This window comes from Pongo abelii, chromosome 10 (genome assembly GCF_028885655.2).
Source record: "Pongo abelii isolate AG06213 chromosome 10, NHGRI_mPonAbe1-v2.0_pri, whole genome shotgun sequence".
NCBI classification, from domain to species: domain Eukaryota; kingdom Metazoa; phylum Chordata; class Mammalia; order Primates; family Hominidae; genus Pongo; species Pongo abelii.
The window spans coordinates 76,982,501-77,004,485 of record NC_071995.2 but is presented as its reverse complement, the minus strand read 5'-3'; the positions used below and the strand labels follow the sequence as shown (position 1 = coordinate 77,004,485).

The 21,985-nt window shown below is 34.1% G+C and overlaps 1 long non-coding RNA gene and 1 pseudogene across 2 annotated transcripts in view; one reads left to right on the top strand and one right to left on the bottom strand.

Moving 5' to 3' along the window:
* Window positions 1–21,985, bottom strand: part of LOC100173798 (uncharacterized) — a 135,567-nt gene that overhangs the window by 41,108 nt on the left and 72,474 nt on the right.
* Window positions 6,706–7,380, top strand: LOC100444403 (ras-related protein Ral-A-like; annotated as a pseudogene).

Sequence of the window (21,985 nt, the reverse complement as noted above, 5' to 3'; positions counted from 1 at the left end):
ATTAGGAGATATACCTAATGCTAAATGACGAGTTAATGGGTGTGGCACACCAACATGGCACATGTATACACATGTAACAAACCTGCACGTTGTGCACATGTATCCTAAAACTTAAAGTATAATTAAAAAAAAAAAGATTTCCACTTAAAAAATAGAAAAAAAAAACATTTTTGGAGCTCCTCTTCTTGAATTGTGTTCAGAGAGCTGGTTTTACAAACCACCTAAGAAAATGAATTCGTTACCTTGTACTCACGCCTCATCTTTCTCACTGCTGAGTGCATTCAGGGTGAGTTTAAAAACTGAGATATTTCATAACCAGTTTGAATTTGATGGAATCATATTTGTCATTGATGGTATTTACCAGTTTCTGACTTAAATAACTCTTAATTCAAGTATTCATGAATTGCTTATTGAATTTCAGCAAGCAGTTCATGAATTGTTCAGCATCTAGCAAGATTAATTAAATAATATCTACAATATTTCCATAGAAATGGGATTATTATAACTAATTTGCAGTATTTTCATATGGCAAATCAAAAGAAAATAATATTTTAAAAACTTATGAAGAAGCATGGTTCATGTGTTTTCAGAAGTTCTAGAGAATGACACTGTCGCCCTGGGGAGGAGACTGACACGGTAAATTCTATAAGCTTCAAGAGAAATGTAATGCAGAAAACGGAAAAGACAATGATTAAAAATAAAATAATAACTTTGTAGTTTTGACTATAATAACCAATGAGGGAAAATAAAATTCAATTTCTCAGTTGCATATGAGTAACTCAAACATAGCAACTATAAATACAGTCCCTAATTTAAAAAACAATTCAAACACCATATGTTTGGTTTCTTATTTTTCTCAATTTTGTTTCTTGCTTCTCAAATGTATATAGGCTTTTTGAAAACTTTATGTTAATTGCTAAGTAACCAGTGAAGGCAACGGAACACAATTTTTAATATCAAGTTTCACTGAAATGCCAATATAATGTAAAAGCTCTCCAAAATCAGTTTTGAGTTATTTAAAATTAATCTCTACCATACTATGGATCATCAGCTATTGTCAAATGAATAACATTCTAATTATGCAAATCGATTTAATATAACTGAATAAAATTTTTAAAACACAAGTAATAGGTCATGAATAGGTTATATTGCAAATGTTCATTGACTATTATTACAAAATGTAACTCACAGTACAGGCATGCCTCAAATATACTGTGGGTTCAGTTCCAGACCACTTCAATAAAGTGAGTCACAAATTTTTTGTTTTCCCAGTGCATATGAAAATGATGTTTACACTACAGTGTAGTCTAAGTGTGTAGTAGCATTATATATAAAAAATAGACATAACTTAATTTAAAAATACTTAATTTAAAAATACTAATTAAAAAATACTTAATTTAAAAATATTTTAATTTAAAAATAATTTAAAAATACTAAGAAATGCTAACAATCATCTAAGCCTTCAGCAAGTTGTAATCTTTTGGCTGGTAGAGGGTTTTGCCTCGAGGCTGATGGCTGCAGACAGATCAGGATGGTGGTTGCAGAAGGCTGGGTTTCTTTCTTTTTTTTTAATTATTTTTATTATTTTTAAATTTTATTATTTTTATACTTTAAGTTTTAGGGTACATGTGCACAATGTGCAGGTTAGTTACATATGTATACATGTGCCATGCTGGTGTACTGCACCCGTTAACTTGTCATTTAGCATTAGGTATATCTCCTAAAGCTATCCCTCCCCCCTCCCCCCACCCCACAACAGACCCCAGAGTGTAACGTTCCCCTTCCTGTGTCCATGTATTCTCGTTGTTCAATTCCCACCTATGAGTGAGAATATGCGGTGTTTGGTTTTTTGTTCCTGCAATAGTTTACTGAGAATGATGATTTCCAGTTTCATCCATGTCCCTACAAAGGACGTGAACTCATCATTTTTTATGGCTGCATAGTATTCCATGGTGTATATGTGCCACATTTTCTTAATCCAGTATATCATTGTTGGACATTTGGGTTGGTTCCAAGTCTTTGCTATTGTGAATAGTGCCGCAATAAACATACATGTGCATGTGTCTTTATAGCAGCAGGATTTATAGTCCTTTGGGTATATACCCAGTAATGGGATGGCTGGGTCGAATGGAATTTCTAGTTCTAGATCCCTGAGGAATCGCCACACTGACTTCCACAAGGGTTGAACTAGTTTACAGTCCCACCAATAGTGTAAAAGTGTTCCTATTTCTCCACATCCTCTCTAGCACCTGTTGTTTCCTGACTTTTTAATGATTGCCATTCTAACTGGTGTGAGATGGTATCTCATTGTGGTTTTGATTTGCATTTCTCTGATGGCCAGTGATGGTGAACATTTTTTCATGTGTTTTTTGGCTGCATAAATGTCTTCTTTTGAGAAGTGTCTGTTCATGTCCTTTGCCCACTTTTTGATGGGGTTGTTTTTTTCTTGTAAATTTGTTGGAGTTCATTGTAGATTCTAGATATTAGCCCTTTGTCAGATGAGTAGGTTGCGAACATTTTCTCCCATTTTGTAGGTTGCCTGTTCACTCTGATGGTAGTTTCCTTTGCTGTGCAGAAGCTCTTTAGTTTAATGAGATCCCATTTGTCAATTTTGGCTTTTGTTGCCATTGCTTTTGGTGTTTTAGACATGAAGTCCTTGCCCATGCCTATGTCCTGAATGGTAATGCCTAGATTTTCTTCTAGGGTTTTTATGGTTTTAAGTCTAACATTTAAGTCTTTAATCCATCTTGAATTAATTTTTGTATAAGATGTAAGGAGGGGATCCAGTTTCAGCTTTCTACATATGGCTAGCCAGTTTTCCCAGCACCATTTATTAAATAGGGAATCCTTTCCCCATTGCTTGTTTTTCTCAGGTTTGTCAAAGATCAGATAGTTGTAGATATGTGGCATTATTTCTGAGGGCTCTGTTCTGTTCCATTGATCTATATCTCTGTTTTGGTACCAGTACCATGCTGTTTTGGTTACTGTAGCCTTGTAGTATAGTTTGAAGTCAGGTAGCATGATGCCTCCAGCTTTGTTCTTTTGGCTTAGGATTGACTTGGCGATGCAGGCTCTTTTTTGGTTTCATATGAACTTTAAAGTAGTTTTTTCAAATTCTGTGAAGAAAGTCATTGGTAGCTTGATGGGGATGGCATTGAATCTATTAATTACCTTGGGCAGTATGGCCATTTTCATGATATTGATTCTTCCTACCCATGAGCATGGAATGTTCTTCCATTTGTTTGTATCCTCTTTTATTTCATTGAGCAGTGGTTTGTAGTTCTCCTTGAAGAGGTCCTTCACGTCCCTTGTAAGTTGGATTCCTAGGTATTTTATTCTCTTTGAAGCAATTGTGAATGGGAGTTCACTCGTGATTTGGCTCTCTGTTTGTCTGTTATTGGTGTCCTTAAAATAAGACAACAATGAAGTTTGCCACATCAATGGACTCCTCATTTCATGAAAATTTCTCTGTAGCATGCAATGATGTTTGGTGGCTGTTTATCCACAGCACAACTTCTTTCAACTTGGATTCAATCCTTTCAAACTCTGCCACTAGTTTATCAACTAAATTTATGACTATTCTAAATACTTTGTTGTCATTTCATTTATTTATTTCTTTTCTTTCTTTCTTTTTTTTTTTTTAAATTGAGACAGAGTCTCGCTCTGTTGCCCAGGCTGAAGTGGAGTGGCATGATCTCAAGTCGCTGCAGCCTCCGCCTCCTGGGTTCAAGTCATTATCCCACCTCAGTTTCCTGAGTAGCTGGGATTACAGGCACACACCACCATGACTGGCTAATTTTTGTATTTTTAGTAGAGACAGGGTTTCACCCTGTTGGCTAGGCTGGTCTATAACTCCTGACCTCACGTGATCCACCTGCCACAGCCTCCCAAAGTGCTGGGAATACAGACATGAACCACCACGCCTGGCCTTTTTGTTGTCATTTCAACAATATTCACAACATCTTCACCAGAAGTACATTCCGTCTCAAGAAACTACTTCCTTTGTTCATCCATAAGAAACAATGCTTCATTCATTCAAGTTTTATGAGATTGCAGCAATTAAGTAACATTACGAACTCCTCCACTTCCAATTGTCTTGCTATAGCCACCACACCCACAATTACTTCCTTCACTGGAGTCTGAACTCCTCATGGTCATCTCTGAGGGTTGGACTCAACTTCTTTCAAATTGCTGTTAATGTTAATATTTTTATTTCCTTCCATGAATCACAAATGCTTTTAATGGCATCTAAAATGCTGAATCTTTTCTAGAAGTTTATCCATCTATTTTGTCCATATACATCCATAGTGATCTATGGCAACTCTAGCCTTACAAAATGTATTTCTTGATCCACAGACTTCAGAATAGGTATTATGTTATCAGGAATGGAAACAGTATTAACTTCATTGTACTTCTCCTTTAGAGCTCTTGGGTGACTAAGTGCATTCTTGATGAGCAGTAATATTTAGAAAGGAATCTTTTTTTCTGAGCAGTAGGTCTCAACAGTGGGCTTAAAATATTCAGCAAACTATGCTGTAAACAGATGTGTTGTCATCCAGGCTTTGTCATTCCATTTATAGAGCACAGGCAGAGTAGATTTAGAATAATTCTCAAGGGCCCTAAGATTTTTGGAATGCTTAATGAGTACTTGAGTACTGCCTTTAACTTTGAGTCATCAGCTGCATTAGCCTGTGGCAAGAGAGTCAGCCTGTTCTTTCACACTTTGAAACCAGGTATTGACTTCTTCTCTCTAGCTATTAAAGTCCTACCTGGCATTTTTTTTCCAAAGTCCGTTTCATCTGCATTAAAAAATTCTATTGTTTAGTTACAGCCACTTTCATCAGTTCTTTTAGGTAGATTTGGATAACTTCCTGCTACTTCTCCATCAGCACTTGACACTTTACCTTGTATTTGATGCTGTGGACATGGCTTCCTTTCTTAAACCTTATGAACCACCCTCTGCTAGCTTTAGACATTTTTTCTACAGCCTTTTCACGTCTCTCAGCCTTTATAAGATAGAAGAGAGTTGGGACCTTGCTCTAAATTCTGCTTTGGCAAGGGACTTTTGTGGCTACTTTCTTCTTTTATCCAGATCACTAAAAATAAAAATAAATAAATAAATAAAACTTTCCCAGACAAGCAGTAAGGTTGCTGCTTCTTTTTCTTTTCTTTTCTTTTTTTTTTTTTTTTTTTTGAGACAGAGTCTTGCTCTGTCGCCCAGGCTTGAGTGCAGTGGCTCGATCTTGGCTCACTGCAAGCTCTGCCTCCTGGGTTCACACCATTCTCCTGCCTCAGCCTCCTGAGTAGCTGGAACTACAGGCACCCACCACCACGCCCAGCTAATTTTTTGTATTTTTTAGTAGAGATGGGGTTTCACCATGTTAGCCAGGATGGTCTCGATCTCCTGACCTCGTGATCCGCCCACCTCGGCCTCCCAAAGTGCTGGGATTACAGGCATGAGCCACCGCACCTGGCCCTTTTTTTTTTCCGCTTTAATTAATCATGGGTTCACTGGGGTAGCACTTTTAATTTCTTTCAATAATCTTTCCTCTGCATTTACAACTTGGCCAACTGTTTGGTGCAAGAGGCCTAGCTTTTGGCCTGTCTTGGCTTTTGACATGCCTTACTGATTAAGTTGAATCATTTCTAGCTTCTGATTTAAAGGAAGATGAATAACCCTTTCCTTCACTTGAACACTTAGAAGCACTTGAAGGATTATTGCTTGGCCTTTTCAATATATTGTTTTCTGTCAGGATAAGGACTGATATCTAACTAAGATGCAAAATTTTTAAGCACAGTTAAGCACCATGACTTAGGCAGTCTCATGCAGGGTATGCTCAGTTTCTGCAAAATCATAATAAAAAGGAATATTTTTCCATTTTACTTCCTTTCTCAGTAATCAACATAGCATCCTGATTTATGGGGGAAGAGATGTGGTCAAACCCACAGGTAATTGATACAGAAGCCATTTGCAAAAGCCTGCTGAAACCCAAGGGCTTTTTCCACCACCACCCCTGCTTCCCCAGAAGAGAATGACATGGTTTGGTTGCTTATGTCCATTATCCCATTATTTTTGTTCAACTCTTGATTGTTTCTCTATGTTAGAGGATGTGTAATAAACGGTCTTGCTGCTTACTGAGATTTGTACCTTGTAGGAGAAAAAAATAAGACAAGATACTAATTACTCTTTTTGTGTGATTCCAAATGCTCAAACAGGCTACTCTGGTATTTATCATCCTTTCCATATCTCAGGATTCAACTTTTAAGCACCTTGCTACTCAAAGTGGGGTACATCAGCAGCAACATTGAGATCACCTGGCAGTTTGTTGGAAACAATGAATCTCAGATACACTTTAGACCCATGGAATAAACAGCTGCATTTAGTAATATATCCTAGCGAATCTCATGCATGTCAATATTTGAAAAGCACTACATTAGGAGACAGAACTATCTGGGTATGAATTCTGGTATTACCTCTTAAAAACTTTGTGACCCTGGCCAACTAAGGATCATATTCATCATAGGTGAAACAGAAATAATAAAGACTCCTCCTTCGACTGCTCCCAGTGCGGGGCCTCGCAGGCGATGAGAGCCGAGCACCCACCAGCCAGAGCCACGCACCCGCTGCTTCCGGAGCCCTCGGGGCGGTGGACTGGCTCACGGTGCAGATTCTTCCTAACCTGTTGGTGAGAACTACAACACAAGATGCCCGCAAATAAGCCCAAGGGTCAGAATAATTTGGCCTTACACAAAGTCATCACGGTGGGCAGTGCCGGTGTGGGCAAGGCAGCTCTGACTCTACAGTTCATGTACGATGAGTTTGTGGAGGACTATGAGCTTATCAAATAAGGCACCTATCGGAAGAAAGTAGTACTGGATGGCGAGGAAGTACAGATCGATATCTTAGAAACAGCTGGGCAGGAGGACTATGCTGCAATTAGGGACAACTATTTCCGAAGCAGAGAGGGGTTTCTGTGTCTTCTCTATTACAGAAATGGAATCCTTTGCAGCTACAGCTGACTTCAGGGAGCAGATTTTAAGAGTAAAAGAAGATGAGAATGTTCCATTTCTACTGGTTGGTAACAAATCAAATTTAGAAGATAAAAGGCCGGTTTCTGTAAAAGAGGCAAAAAACAGAGCTGACCAGTGGAATGTTAACTATGTGGAAACATCTGCTAAAACACGAGCTAATGTTGACAGGGTATTTTTTGATTTAATGAGAGAAATTCGAGGAAAAAAGATGGAAGACGGCAAAGAAAAGAATGGAAAAAAGAAGAGGAAAAGTTCAACCAAGAGAATCAGAGAAAGATGCTGCATTTTATAATCAAAGTCCAAATTCCTTTCTTATCTTGACCATACTAATAAATACAATTTATAAGCATTGCCATTGAAGGCTCAATTACTGAAATTACTTTAACATTTTGGAAATTGTTGTATATCACTAAAAGCATGAATTGGAACTGCAATAAAAGTCAAATTTACTTAAAAAAGAAATAAATGTGGCTTCACCAAGAAGCAAATTTCAACTTATTTCATTATGGCCTGCATTTATCATCGTCCTGAATGTAGCAATATGAGCTTGTGTTTCTCGGGCAGTCTTTCTTGAAATGTAAAATAAAGAGGTGAGATGGGGGTAGGTAATGGGAGGAAAGGTGACTTTCTCTCGTATTTTTTTAATAAAGCTTAAATTTTATGTCATTTAAAAATATATTGGTCTTCTACTACCTTGAAAAATGACAATTGTGAACATGATAAACTGTACCACTTTTTTTAAACCATCGTTATGCAAAATTTAGAAGAAAAAGTTATTGGTATGGTTGTTGCATGTAGTTAAACTGAGAGTAATTCATCTGTGAATCTGCTTTAATTACCTGGTGACTAATTTAGAAAAGTGCTGTAAACGTGTACATGGAAATTTTTGAATATACCTTAATTTAGAAACTGAAAAATATCCGGTTATATCATTCTGGATGTGTTCTTACTGACACCAAGGTTCCACTGCCCTGTGTGTCGTGGTGAGAAAATATATGCCCAGCATGGAGTGCTGCTTTTGCATAGAAGATCCTTGAGAAGTAACTGGCTGCTAGGACTCTGCCTAAATTTAAAATGTTGGCTATTCTCTGTTTCTTGAAAATAAGATTCCAGATCTCTTTGATCGCTTTTAATAAACTGCAAGGTCATTTAAAATGAAGGACCAGCATGTAGTTGTAAGAGAATTTTTGACTGCGAGGATTCAGCAGCAGTTTGAATGAACTCTCTTTTTCTCTAAGATGCTGGTTCCTGGAAATCACTCTCTGCCAGTGGTGAATATGTAAGTGTTAAGTTTTTAATCTCCTAGGAGCAGGGCACAGGAAGAAAATGTCAATAATGTGAATGTATTTTGCACTGGAACACTTTGGGAAAATATTCATGCTTGCCATCTGTTCATTTCCAAGTTTGTATTCATGAAGTTACAGTTTTATATAGGAATTATTAGGAGTAAATTTTGTCTTTATGTTCATAATGAAGAACACTGTAGCTACATTTTCAGAAGTTAACATCAAGCAGTCAAACCGGGATACAGTGCAGAAAATATGTTTGGCACACACTGACCAAACATTAGGCTGTGTCACCATTGCGTGGTGTCCCAGCTAGAAGAATTCTAGCATGTTATTTGGGGACATAATTTCAGTGGGAAATACGCCACTGTCAGATTTTTTTTTTTCCTCTTTACAGTGGGGCTAGGACAGTCGATTCAACAGAGTATTTTTTTTTCTTTTTGCTCAGTCCTACTTTCAACAGGTCAAAGATGTGTTCAGGTGGCAGTCCAGGTAATAGGTGTGTGTGTACGTAAAGTTAAAAATAGGCTTTTTAGGAATTTGCTCTTTAGTTAGGACATCCAGCTTCTCATGTTAAATATTTATGCTTAAAGAATTTGAGATGTACATCTTTCTTATTTCTCATAGGCTATGCCATGTGCAGAATTCGTAACCAATGTAACACTGGCCAGTGGGTCTAGCAATCTCCCTGTATACTCGTTATAGTCTTATTTAACCAGGGGTCCTAACCACTAACATTGTGACTTTGCTTTGAGACCTTTTCTCTCCTGGATACTGAAGTGCTATGAAGCCAACTGACAAAGATGCATCATGTGTCTTAGGCTGGTGCCACGACCTGATTTGTTTATTTGCAATTTGAGCCATTTAAAAACCAATAAATTTCTTTTAAAAAAACAAATAATAATACGTTTGTAGGTTTTTGTGCATACATTTTGGCATTGAAGAGGGTTTCTTCCACCTCTTTTTCTATATAACATAAAAATAGTCCTTAATGTCCTATTGGGACGTTGCACCATCTATCAAAAGACTGTATCTGACAAACTCTCCGTGCTCCATAGTCAAGCAGAGCTGAATTTCACCCCTGGCTCTGTCTCTTTCAAGATTTTTATGAAGATTAAATGACATAATTAAAGTGAAAATGTCTGGTAGTTTTTCCAGAACATAATAAGAATTGAACAAAGTTTATCTAATGAATATTAATTTGCTCTATAACAATTGAGTGAAATGAGTGTTGCCTTGTTTGTTCATGTAAAAGCACCAGACTCTCATGCTAAGATCCAACTCACTGACCATAGTTTTTTGACATTCTTGAAGACATTTCTTTTCTAGAAAGCTGGCGTAGCACTGAGTCCTTAGCATATTTTGGCCATAAAGCTTTCAGGATTTAAAAAGTTGATTCCTTGATTATCTGGCCATGCTACTTTTCTTTCTTCTCTCTTTCTCTCTTTCAACTATTCCCATCCTCATCTCTTAATTGAATCTTCTACCCTTTCAAATTTCCTGATTTCAGCTCTTAGATAAAAAACAAACTTAAAAAATGAGCTCACACTAACAAATTTCTAGTACAAAATAATTTTCCTATAGATATACATTAAAAGAGTATTTCTTAATCCAAGTGAATTTTTATTTTGTGTTTATATTATTGTGACTCATTCACAAACACAATAAAATGTATATTATTTCATTAAAAAAGATGTATTGAGAGCCTGCTATGCAGCAGACACTTTTTTAGGCGACGAGGACTTAGTTCAGAAGTAGACAAAAAAATCTTGCCCTGCTGGAACAACCAGACGTCCACATGCAAAACAATCAGTGTAGACACAGACATTATGCCCTTCACAAAAATTAACTCAAAATAGGTCACAGGCCTAAAACACAAGAACATAAAACTCCTGGAGGATAACATAGAAGTAAATCCAGATAACCTTGGATTTGGTTTTGACTTTTTAGATACAACACCAAAGGTACAATCCATGACAAAAATAATTGATAATCTGCGCTTCATTAAAGTTAAAAACTTCTCTGTGAAAGAAAATGGGAAGAGAATGAGAAGAGAAGCCAAAGACTGGGAGAAAATATTTGCAGGCCTTAGGACTATTAACCAAAACACAAACAAAAAACCTCGTAAAACTCAAAAGGAGAAAACAAAAAGGCTGATTTAAAAATGGACCAAAGACATTAACAGGTATACAGATGGCAAATTCACACTTAAAATACTCTCCATGTCACGTCATTATGGAAATGAAAATTAAAGCAGCAATGAATTATTACTACACACCTATTAGAATGACCAAAATGAAGAACACTGACAACACCAAATGCTGGTGAGGATATAGAGCACCCAGATCTCTCATTCATTACCGGTGAGAATATAAAATGGTACACCCACTTTGGAATAGAGATTGACAGTTTCTTACAAAATTAAACAAGTATTTACTATATGATCCAAGAGCAGTAGAAGTTCTTGGTACTTCCCCAAAGGAATCAGAAGCTTATTTTCACAAAAAAAACCTACACATAGATATTTATAGTAGCTTTGTTCATAATTGCTAACGCTTGGAAACAATCAAGATAGCTTTCAGTAGGTGAATGGATAAAGTATTGTATATTCAGAGAATGCAACATTATACAGCACTAAAAAAAAATAAACTATTATGCCATGTAAAAATACGGAAGAAACTTTTACACCCATTACTATGTGAAATAAGCCAATCTGAGAAAAGTTACATATTGTATTTCAACAATATAATATTCTGGAAAAGGCAAAACTGTGGAGACTAAAAAGATCAGTAGCTGTCCAGAGTTGAGTTGAGGGTTGAGGAAGGCAGAATTAGTAGACAGAGCACAGAGCATTTTCAAGGCAGCCAAAGTATTTGGTATGATACTATAATGGTAGATACATGACATTCATTATACAGTTGTCCAAATCCACAGAATGTACAACACCAAAGTGAACCCTAACGTAAACTATGGACTTTGGGTGATTATGATGTGCCAAGGCAGGTTCATCAGTTGCAACAAATGTACCACATTAGCGGGGGATGTTGATAATGGGGAGGCTGTGGTTGTGTGGGGCAGGGGTATATGGGCTATCTCAGTATCTTTAACTCAATTTTGCTGTAAATCTAAAATGGTTCTGAAAAATGAAGACTATTAAAAAAACTTCCTGCCCTCATGGAAGTTATGTTGCAGTGGAGGAGAAACAAAATAAAAAAAATAGAAAAAATATAATATGTTAGATGATGACAAATTGTATGTAGAATAATTAAGCCAGGTGGAGGCAGAGAGATTCTGTTGAGAGAGTTGAAATGTTAGGTGACACAGTAGGGGAGGCTTCATGAAAAGGTGATTTTTGACAAAGGACATGGAGGAAGTGAGGGACTGATCCATACAGAGATCAGATGGAATGGGCATTACAGCTTTGGGGTGTCAAGATCAAAGGTATTGAAGCAAAGATGCATCTGGCTTGTTTCAGGAACAGCAAGAAGGCTAGTGTGTCTAAAGTGGTGCACAGCATGGAGAATGGGCATATGGCCAGATCATTCTGGGAAGTGTATCAGACAGGATTAAGCTAGGTTACATGTCAGTAACTCACAGTAACGTAATCTCAGAGGCATAAGGCAATAAAGGTTTAGTTTTCACTCATGCTGCACGTATATTTTAGGTCAGCTGAGAGCTCTATTTTACCTTCAAAGACACATAAGTATAATCATTTTCAGTGTATGTAAACATAAGCTATTTCATACATTATAATGCACAAACAGTAGAAGCAAAGAAATTCTGTTAAGTGACCAAAAGAATTTTTGCAAAAGGGCCTCATATTTCTGAGATGCAAAAGATAGGAGTCTAGTGCCTTCTGGATTTTGTGATCTCGATTCCTTCCTCAGTGGATGCAGAGGCTTCTGTAGGATTCATTTCGTCTAATTTTCTGCTGCTTTGTCCTCCTTCTATTTTTCACTCCTGGGGATACAGATCCAATAACTTCTGCAAACATTTCCATATAGTGTGGAACTGATCTAAAATGTCACACAATCTGATCCTTTGATATCTTATGTGCTGTACTGGATGTAGAAAATGACCAACTTGAATAGTTTCCCTACTGGGGTCACTGGTCAGTCTTTTTTAAGCCAATTCAACTAATGTTTCTTTTGGCAGCATCCATCCACACTCTACTTTTCAGTTCTCGAATTTCACTTTATCTTTATAAATTCCAAGTTTCTCAGGAAAATCTGTTTTCTAACGTCTCCTCTATTTTCCCGAACATGTTAATCATAGCTATTTTTAAGTCCTGTCTTCTAATTCCAAAATCAATGTCATCTATGGGTCTTTTTTATTATCTACTTTTTCTCTTTCTTTTGGCTGGAGCTTTGCCTTTGATTATTGATTATTAGATATTGTGTATGAAAAATTGTTAAGGATTTGGAGGCTTTCCAAAATGTGTTTAATCTTTACATTGTTAAACATAAAAAATGCAGATAGGTTATTGTAATCCAATCAAAGTTGAGCTTGAACCTGGATTTCAGCATTACTAAGGTTTTGTATACTTTTGGCTTACCTGTAATCTTGGATGTAACTCTCCAGCCACACTTGGGGTGCTCACAAATGAGCCCTGAACCCTAATCCTGTTTAACATGGAGACTATAGAAAATTTTTCTTTAAGTTTTGAGAGTTTGTGCTTGGTTTCTCAATCTTGTGTCTTACGTGGTTTTAAAATTTGGCAAATACTCTGTCTGAAAATTGAGATGGTATTGGCATCAGTTCTTTGTTCTACCCTTCTTACTAACAGTCTAAGTGATTACTTTTTTGTCACTTTATCCCCATGGGGCAATAATAACTACATGCTTCTTCTTGATCTAGTAATACAGGCCTTCTCTCTGGGTCCATACTGTGTTCATCAGTTTACTGCCTGTGTTTAGAATCCTAAGCAAACTGGCTACAAAATGTTGGTTTGCTTAACCTTGAAACTGCTTGTTTTTCAGGGATTACACCCCCCCACCCCAATTCTGGTTATCTCAGTAGTTCTCTAATGCCTATAATGTAAAAATTATTTTATCAGGGTTGTCTTTTTGTTCTTTAGTGGAACATTTTTCTGTTGCAAGCTACAATATCTTAGACAAAATTTAAAGTCCATGTATATAGAACTTCTTCTAGTTTGTGTGTTTGTTAAATTTCCATCTTCTCCTTATAGATTATAAATTCCTTGAGAGTAAGGAGTTTATCTGTGCTGTTCATCATTATATCTCAAGTGTCTATTAACAGCAATTGTCATGTAAGAACTCAATAAATCTGTGTTGTATGAGTGAGTATTCAAAGTTCACATAAAGTATGTATGTGCCAGATAAATGCCATCTGCTTCTTTCTTCCATTCTATTAGCAGAAGCAGCTGAGGCTAGAGGTGAAAATACATTGTTTTGGAAATCAGAAAAACCATTTAAATGTATCCTTACTATCATCCTTAATTACCTATAAATGCCCTTACACTCTCACTTGCTTATTCCAAAAAAAAGTCCCATATTTGTGAGAGAAGCTTTTAAATTTCAAAGCAGAATCAACCATGAGTTATATCAGCACTTCGTCCATATCATGAAATAACAAGCATACTAACCACTACTCTCCCAATCCATTCTCACTGAAAAATCCAAATTAATTAGAAGGACAAAAAGCAAAAGTAGTCAATAATATCCATTTTCCCCTCATATTTCAAATCTGCTTAGTCCATAGGAAAATAGGAATAATTGTTTTATAACGGCTGAATTAGACCACTGATGGTATAGCAAGAAGAAAAAAAAAAAAACCCATTCCGCTATTCTGAATGGTCCATTGGATTTTATAAAACAACAAAAGCCCTATTTAAATTAGTGACACTTGAAAGATTTTTTACTTTAATTATTATGGGTGATCACAGTACACTCAGTGTTTAAGAGTTCAAAACCTAATTCTTCTGCTTAATTACTAGAACTTCTTCATGCTTTGCTTAGGTCACTGACAATCTGTGAAGAAGGAACAGCTGTCTATCAGAGTTAGACCCAGGGTGAAAAATATTGGTTAAGGATAGGAGTTTATATTTAACTTATTACTTTCCACTGATAAAGACAGTCCTGGGATACTTATAAAATGCTTCTCTAGATAAATATTGAAGTAAAATGCACATATCTGGAAGACTACCAAGAGAAAAAGTCATTTTTTTCCATCAAATTGAAAATTTTAGTTAAATAATGTGATTCAGAAATGTATAATTTTTAGTTTCTAAGAAAATAAAGTTAACCAATTTTAAAATAAAAATACATTTTTTAAATAAATAAGATTAATATTACCCTAAGTGTTTCATTATTATAGTTTGTTTCAAAATCTGCACTGATCAAAAATACATTCAGCTGATTTTATCAAATATATACATTTATTTATCGATGAAACAAGCTTTATTTAGCATCTACCAAACCAAGCAGGAAAACTAGCAATGAATTAAAATAAAGTACGTATCTGTCTCAAGTCTTGAGAATTGCTTCTGAAAGCAATATACCGTGTGTGTGTGTGTGTGTGTGTGTGTGTGTGAGAGAGAGAGAGACAGAGAGAGAGAGAGAGACAGAAAGAGAGGGAGAAAGAGAGAGAGAGAGTATAATATCAATGTAGTCCTCTTTTAAAATGTTGGGCTTCCCAATCTTTGTATATAAAAATAATGCTCTTTGAAAATTAGAAAAAAGTTTTACCTTATTATCTAAAGTATGAACTTCAGACCATATAGTCTTATATACCTAATCTGTATTTTTATTGCCCTGCTATGCATTTAACTAATAGAATTTAACAAAGTCCATTCTAATTCATATATACTTTCCAATGTATATATTTACCTTTGACTAATCACCTAACATTATTTTTAGTAATCAGAACTCCATGGTTGTATTTGATTGGCAAATATAACCTCCTATGCAGCATACTTAAAATTTTTTATATAGCTAAACTAATTTTCTAAGCTTATTTATTTTCAAGTCAGAAATTTCATTTCCCAAGAATTTTCTTTTACCTAATGATTGTTTAGAGTTAAATTAGAATATTCTCTTTTGATTAACATTTTTCTGGTATAATAAGTTTAAAAATTATTACTAAATAATTTGCAGCATCAGGCCAAGGGTCCACTTGAACATTTTTCATGCATAAAATATATGGTTATATAAGGAACTGGAAGTAATAACAGTAATTGTAACCTATCCCATGATGTATTTGTTCAAATGAGCATACTCTTCACTGAATATTTTTGAAGCATATAGGAGAATAATTGAAGGAGTAATAACTTTCTTATGAAGAATAATGAACACAGAGAGATAGAACAAAATTAATCTGGGATTCACTGATAATGTCAATGTTTCTTGACATCTACATCTTCTACTCACTAACTGCTTAATCTCAGATGCATGTCAATTACAGGAATCCAATCTGACATTTTAAAAGAATGCAACTTGCCTAAAAAGTTAAAGGAAAATTACTTTTGTCTAAATCACACCACAATTTTCTCCATATATATAATATATATACATATATATATATAATTTCTCAACTCCCCTTAGTTATTTGAAGTTCAGAACGAAGAGTATAAATACATGAATTATATTATAAAATATTGAGGTGCAATTATTTTTAATTATTAATAATTATGAATATTGTTTATTAAAGTCCATGTCTTCATAGTTCTCTTTTTTCTTTAGTTAGTTGTACCTGCATTGAAAATACTCCAAAAAATGATCCACATTCTCCCTTTAGTAAGATATTTTTACTGGCATTATTTTTTAATTTAAAAAAATTTTTTTTTATTATTATAAAAGCCACTCAAATTTAGCATCTCTAGGTTTTCTTTTAGCTATATTAACAATTAACTCATGTATGCAAACATTTAAATAGGATGGATTTTCTCATTATCTAGTCTCACTATTCAAGTTCTCCATTATTGTTTTCACTTAGAAATTTCCCAGTAGTAACATTTCACATACAGATTCACTAATGCGTTTGGAAAGAATATGACTATTTACCCTGTTCTGAAAAATCATCCAACAAAAATTTAGTGATGATTCAGAGACATGTAAGTACCATCTGAAATAAGTTTTATTTATTTTTCATCCAAGCAGAGAGGAGGCTGAGATTAGATATGATTAATTATTTCCAATATTGTATCAGATGGGTTATTACAGAGAAAAATGTTTATAATGAACTACCTTAATTCATGAGGGATAGTATCAGATGTAGTGGATTTGAAGTGAAGCACTAGAGATTCAAATGAGTTATAAATGTATTTCCTGATAATTAGGTTTATTAATTATTGGAATGTGTTCCTAAGAGATTTGCTGGAATTCCCACTTTTTAAAGTGGGTCCAAAGAACAGGATATCAGAAAATCCCCAATAGCAAACTATAGATAAGTTCTCTCAATTCAAAGAACAGCGAGCGTCATATGTAAATGCAACTCTGAAGGTATTCTCATTATAAATTGACGTGAGAAAAGAATTATGAGCCTGATATTTTATTAGATCAATAAGCCACAAATCAGATATGCTGGTTATAACTTTTGAAAACCTGGCATCATAATCATAAGTACTTGTAAACAACATGCTTTTCCATTTATGAGAACTAATGGTATAGCAGCGTCTGGATAAAAACTAAATATACCAAAATAAATAGCTGCCCTATATAAAAACTGGTACAAAAATATAAAATATTGAGAAAAAATTAACAATAAATATGATGAAATTATATTATGGAAGTTACTTACAAATATGGAGCAATGTAAGAGAAATCTTACAAATGAAGAGGTATACCATGATCTGGTCTTGCAAGAACAAATAAATCTTTAAAGTCTTCTTTAATAATTAGAGGGTTAAGTAATTTTAAGTAAAACTTCAAGTGGGAAATGTTTTATTCTTTTGCAGGATTGAATTGGAATATCAGCTGAATAAAATAAACAAACAACATTAGCCAAGCCATTTTAAGAAGAAGACTGAACCCCAGTACATATCTTGTTAGATTTTATAAATATAGCATAAAGACTAATAGTACAATTTCATAATTTAGTTAGTGTGTACATTTTATAAGCAGTCTAATGCAGTTTCTAGATTTTCTTTTCCTTCAAGATGCCTATGAAGAGAAAGAAAAAAAAAGGAATAAAATTGCCAGATTGAAAAAAGTAGGACTCGTCATCAAAATACTGGCACTCTCTGCAAAATTTCCAGTAGCCATAATGTAAATAATATTTCAATTAAAAACAAATTGTACTCTGACCAAAACATGATTCAAACATTTTTACCTTACAGAAAGTAGATATAGGTGCCTTTTCCTTGTTTTCTCCAGTGATGTTATACTTAGTCCAGAAATGGAAGAGTTGTGACAAAAACAGTGTTGTAATAGTTACTGTAGTGTCTGACCTTTTATTCACTAGTTCCTCGACCTTATTTCCTCAATTCTTCTATAAGTACCTATTTTTATTATTTTAAAATTTATCTACCTAGTGATTATTTTAGAAATGTAAGAAAACATGTATATTTGTATTCATTTATTCCTTTTCTTACACAAAAGAACATATTTTGTATACAATTTTTCACCTTTCTTTTTTTTTCACCCCATATTATATCCTGGAGATCACTACATATCAGCTTAGGGATATGTTCCTAACACTTTGCAGTTGTGCAATATTATTAGATGGGTACAAAAGTAATTGCAGTTTTTGACATTAAAAGTAATGGCAAAAACCGCAATAACTTTTGCACCCACCTAATAATACATTATGTAGGTCCACTATAGATTACCAGTCAGTCCCAAATTGGGAGATATTTGTTTCCAATCATGTGGCATTACAAATATAACCACAAATAATAATTTTGTGCCTAAGTAGTTTTATAAGTTTGCTGGTGTATATTTGGGATAGACTCCTACAAGTAGCCAATTGGGTGAAAGAGTAATAAATTCCCTAAAGTTTTTCCAGATATTGCTGTGTTCTTCACCATAAACGTTAAAGCTTGTTGCATTTCCGTAAGCAATGCATGGATATTCCTGTTTCCATACAACTGAGCTTGTTGTCAAATTTTTAGGTTTTTGATAAATGCGAGGTATAATTTTAATGCTCATTTGTATTATTATGAGTAAGGATGAACATCTTTTTTCACATGTTTAAGGACCATTTTCATTTCTTGCTTTGAATAGTCTGTTCATATATTTTATTCAGTTAAAAAATTATTGATAGTTTTATTTTCCTCAATTTTTAAGATCTCTATGTATATTATTTTTCTGCATTGATTATAAAGTTCATATAGAAAAATTAGCAAGCAATAATTATAGGGGAACTTTGTGTGTATTATGTCTTAAATATTATTTATCAGTCAGTATGTTGTTTTTACTTGTTTATGGTGTTTTCTGTAATGCAACTTTTAATTTGCAAATCTATTAATTATTTGAATCATAGTTAAAATTGTTCTCCATCCTCAAGTTTTAAAGTAATTTATCTATTGTTTCTTTAAGTACATGATGATTTTAGTGTTTACATTTACATTTCTGATCCATTTGTAACTTATCATGCAGTATGGTATGAAATATAGATTCAGTTATCTCTTTCAAAATGACTAGCCTTAATAATCCTTATCAAAAAGTCCTTATTTCTGCATACATTTGAAATGTCCTATTCTTTGTATACTACTTTTCCACGTGCATTTGGATCTGTTTTCGGGCTTTGGACCCTGTTATATTGGTAGATCTGTAATAATAATAAGCATTTAATTATAGGGCCTTTATAATATTTTTAAATATCTGGTAGGACTGTGTTCCCAATAGTCTTCTTTTTTTTTTCCTTTTGCTGGAGTTTCCCTATAATTCTTATTTGTTAATTTTTCTATATGAACTTTATAATCAATGCAGAAAAATAAGCCTGTTGATATTTTTACAGAAATCATGCAAATTTATAACTGAGAAAGAATTGACATTTTATTTTTCACTTGTTTAAATATATTACGTGTCTTTTATCGGATTTTTAAGTTTTCTCATTTAATTTTGCACAGCAGTTTTAAGTTTGTGCATAAACATTTTTCTGGCTTTCTGTTGTTTTTGTTATTGTTACTATAGAAAATAGGATTTTCTCTGCTATGCCTTCTAATTGGTTATTCATTGTATTGATTTCCATATCATTATTTCCTGTCATGTTATCATATTCTTTTATTGTTTGTAGTAGTTTTTTCACAGATTCTCTTGGGTTTTCCAGATATAAAATCATGCCATCTGTAAAACTTCTTTCAATTTTTATTATCATTCCTGTAACTGCATTCTTCTATCTAATTTTATTGGCTTATAGCTCAGTACTATGTTAAATAGTAATGACAATAGTGGTATCTTTGTCTCATTTCAGACTTTAAATTAAGTGTCTCTGGTGTTTTCTCAATGTATGAGTTTTTAAATATATTAATCAGTTTTTTTGGCAATAATGATGCATAACGACGAAATCAAAATTAAATGACCTTCACAATAAGGATTGATTTATCTTTCTCAGGTCTATGAGTGGACTGTGGCTTTGCCTGACTTCTCTGGAAGAATAAAGAAGAACAAAAGCAGTATTTTTTTAAAAGTGAGAAAAAATGTTTTTAAAATAGTAATCTGTTATATAAATTAAGGGAATCACTGTACTACTCCCAAACTCAGTCAAATAAGATCTTTGTCAAGACATATCCGGTAGAAGTGTTGAATTTCAAAAAGAGATGAGGTCCCTTCCCTAGCCTATAAACTTTTTGTTAAAAGGAGACAGTTTTAATTTTATACCATATGTAATAGAAGGTCAAAGGGCAATGGAGTAATAGTGAAAGAGTACTGGACAATTAGGACCCAAGAAGTTTAGAGAAAAGTTTCTTCCATGTTACAAAACAGTGAAATTTCCAGCTATTCAAGGGCTCAGAAAACATGCCACCTATGTAGTTTTGTTGAATATATGATGAATGTGCACACACACGCACACACAAAATATGGTAACATAAAACTTTAAGATTTTTTTGTTGTAGTTGACAAAGATTTTATTTAACCTGACAATATTTGTCAAGTATGCTTCCAAGGGAAAAAATTGATGATCAAAACAGAGGTTGATCCTGCCTTCATGGTGATTTATAGAGATAAACAGGAAAAAATAATAACTTAAAACATATAAGAAAAAACTTGTGATGTACAAGAGCATTTTAAGTTTTAATACAGTTTGGTTCTTGAATTTGGGAAATAATTTAATTCACTCAGCTTTCTCATATACATTCCATGAATTTTGAACCTGAATGTTTATTCTTCCAGTAATGGAAAAATCTGATTTTCGAGCCACATCCTTAATGCCACAATACATATAAATGTTTTTTCAAATTTATTGTCTTTTTCCTTAAAAAAAAAAACTTAAAATAATTGTGCTGAAATAAAAATAACAACAACAACAACAAAAATTCTCTCTCCAAGAAAGGAATCATTGACAAAGATATTTGCAAAATACTTATATACTAACTCGTTAGATTTAGAGGTTAAAAAAAATTGAAAAGGCCAGGCACGGTGGCTCATGCCTGTAATCCCAGCACTTTGGGAGGCCGAGGCGGGCAGATCACCTGAGGTCACGAGTTCGAGACCAACCTGACCAACATGGAGAAACCCCATCTCTACTGAAAATACAAAATTAGCTGGGCGTGGTGGTGCATGCCTATAATCCCAGCTACTGGGGAGACTGAGGCAGGAGAATTGCTTGAAACCTGAGAGGAGGAGTTGCAGTGAGCCGAGATCGCACCATTGCGCTCCAGCCTGGGCAACAAGAGCAAAACTCCGTCTCAAAAAAAAAAAAAAAAAAAAAAAAGAGGACTAACGTAGTATAAGTTATCTACTGTAAAGATAGTAGACATAACAATTTACTAGTAAAATCTGTAAAAAGTCCTGTGTTGGCATTTGTTAAAATCATATATAAAATTACTTCAATCCATGTTAAGTAAAAATCTGCATAGGAATAAAAGACTTTTCTTTTAATGGTCTATTCATTATAGCAGTAAGCCTAACGCAACTCATATATATGACATTAGTATTCTGAATATACAAATAACTCTTTCAAATTTATAAGTGACATATTAAATGTACTTTAAAAAAAAAATTGAAGACCTGAAAAGGTAATCGACAAAACACTAAATTATTTTATGAAATTATGTTCAACCTCACTGGAAGAAAACTCAAATTTACTTAAATATTAAGATACAATTTAGCCTATCAAAATGAAAACCAGACATTAGGAAATTCAAAATTTGACATTACGTTTCTGGAAAGTAGTTTGACAATATACATCAAAAGGTTTAGATGGTCATGATTTTGAGCCAATAATTCTACTTATATCAATTCACCTTAGACATTACATCCAGAGATGTGGATATAGATATTTTCATAAGGGTACAACATACAACACTGCTTAAAATAAATGCTTTTGGATGTCTGAATAAGATTTTTACTAGAATACAGGTAAATACAACTTCTTCCCAAATTTCCATACAAATGGCTTTAAAAAAAAAAAGAAAAAAAATCAAAGAAAAGGCTGTATCAGTAGTGAAAACAGAAAACAAGTCATCAGTCTTTTGTTACTTATAAATTTATGTTAGCGAATCAGTATGCAGGCAGAATAGGCTTTTTAGATGAAGGCACAAATGC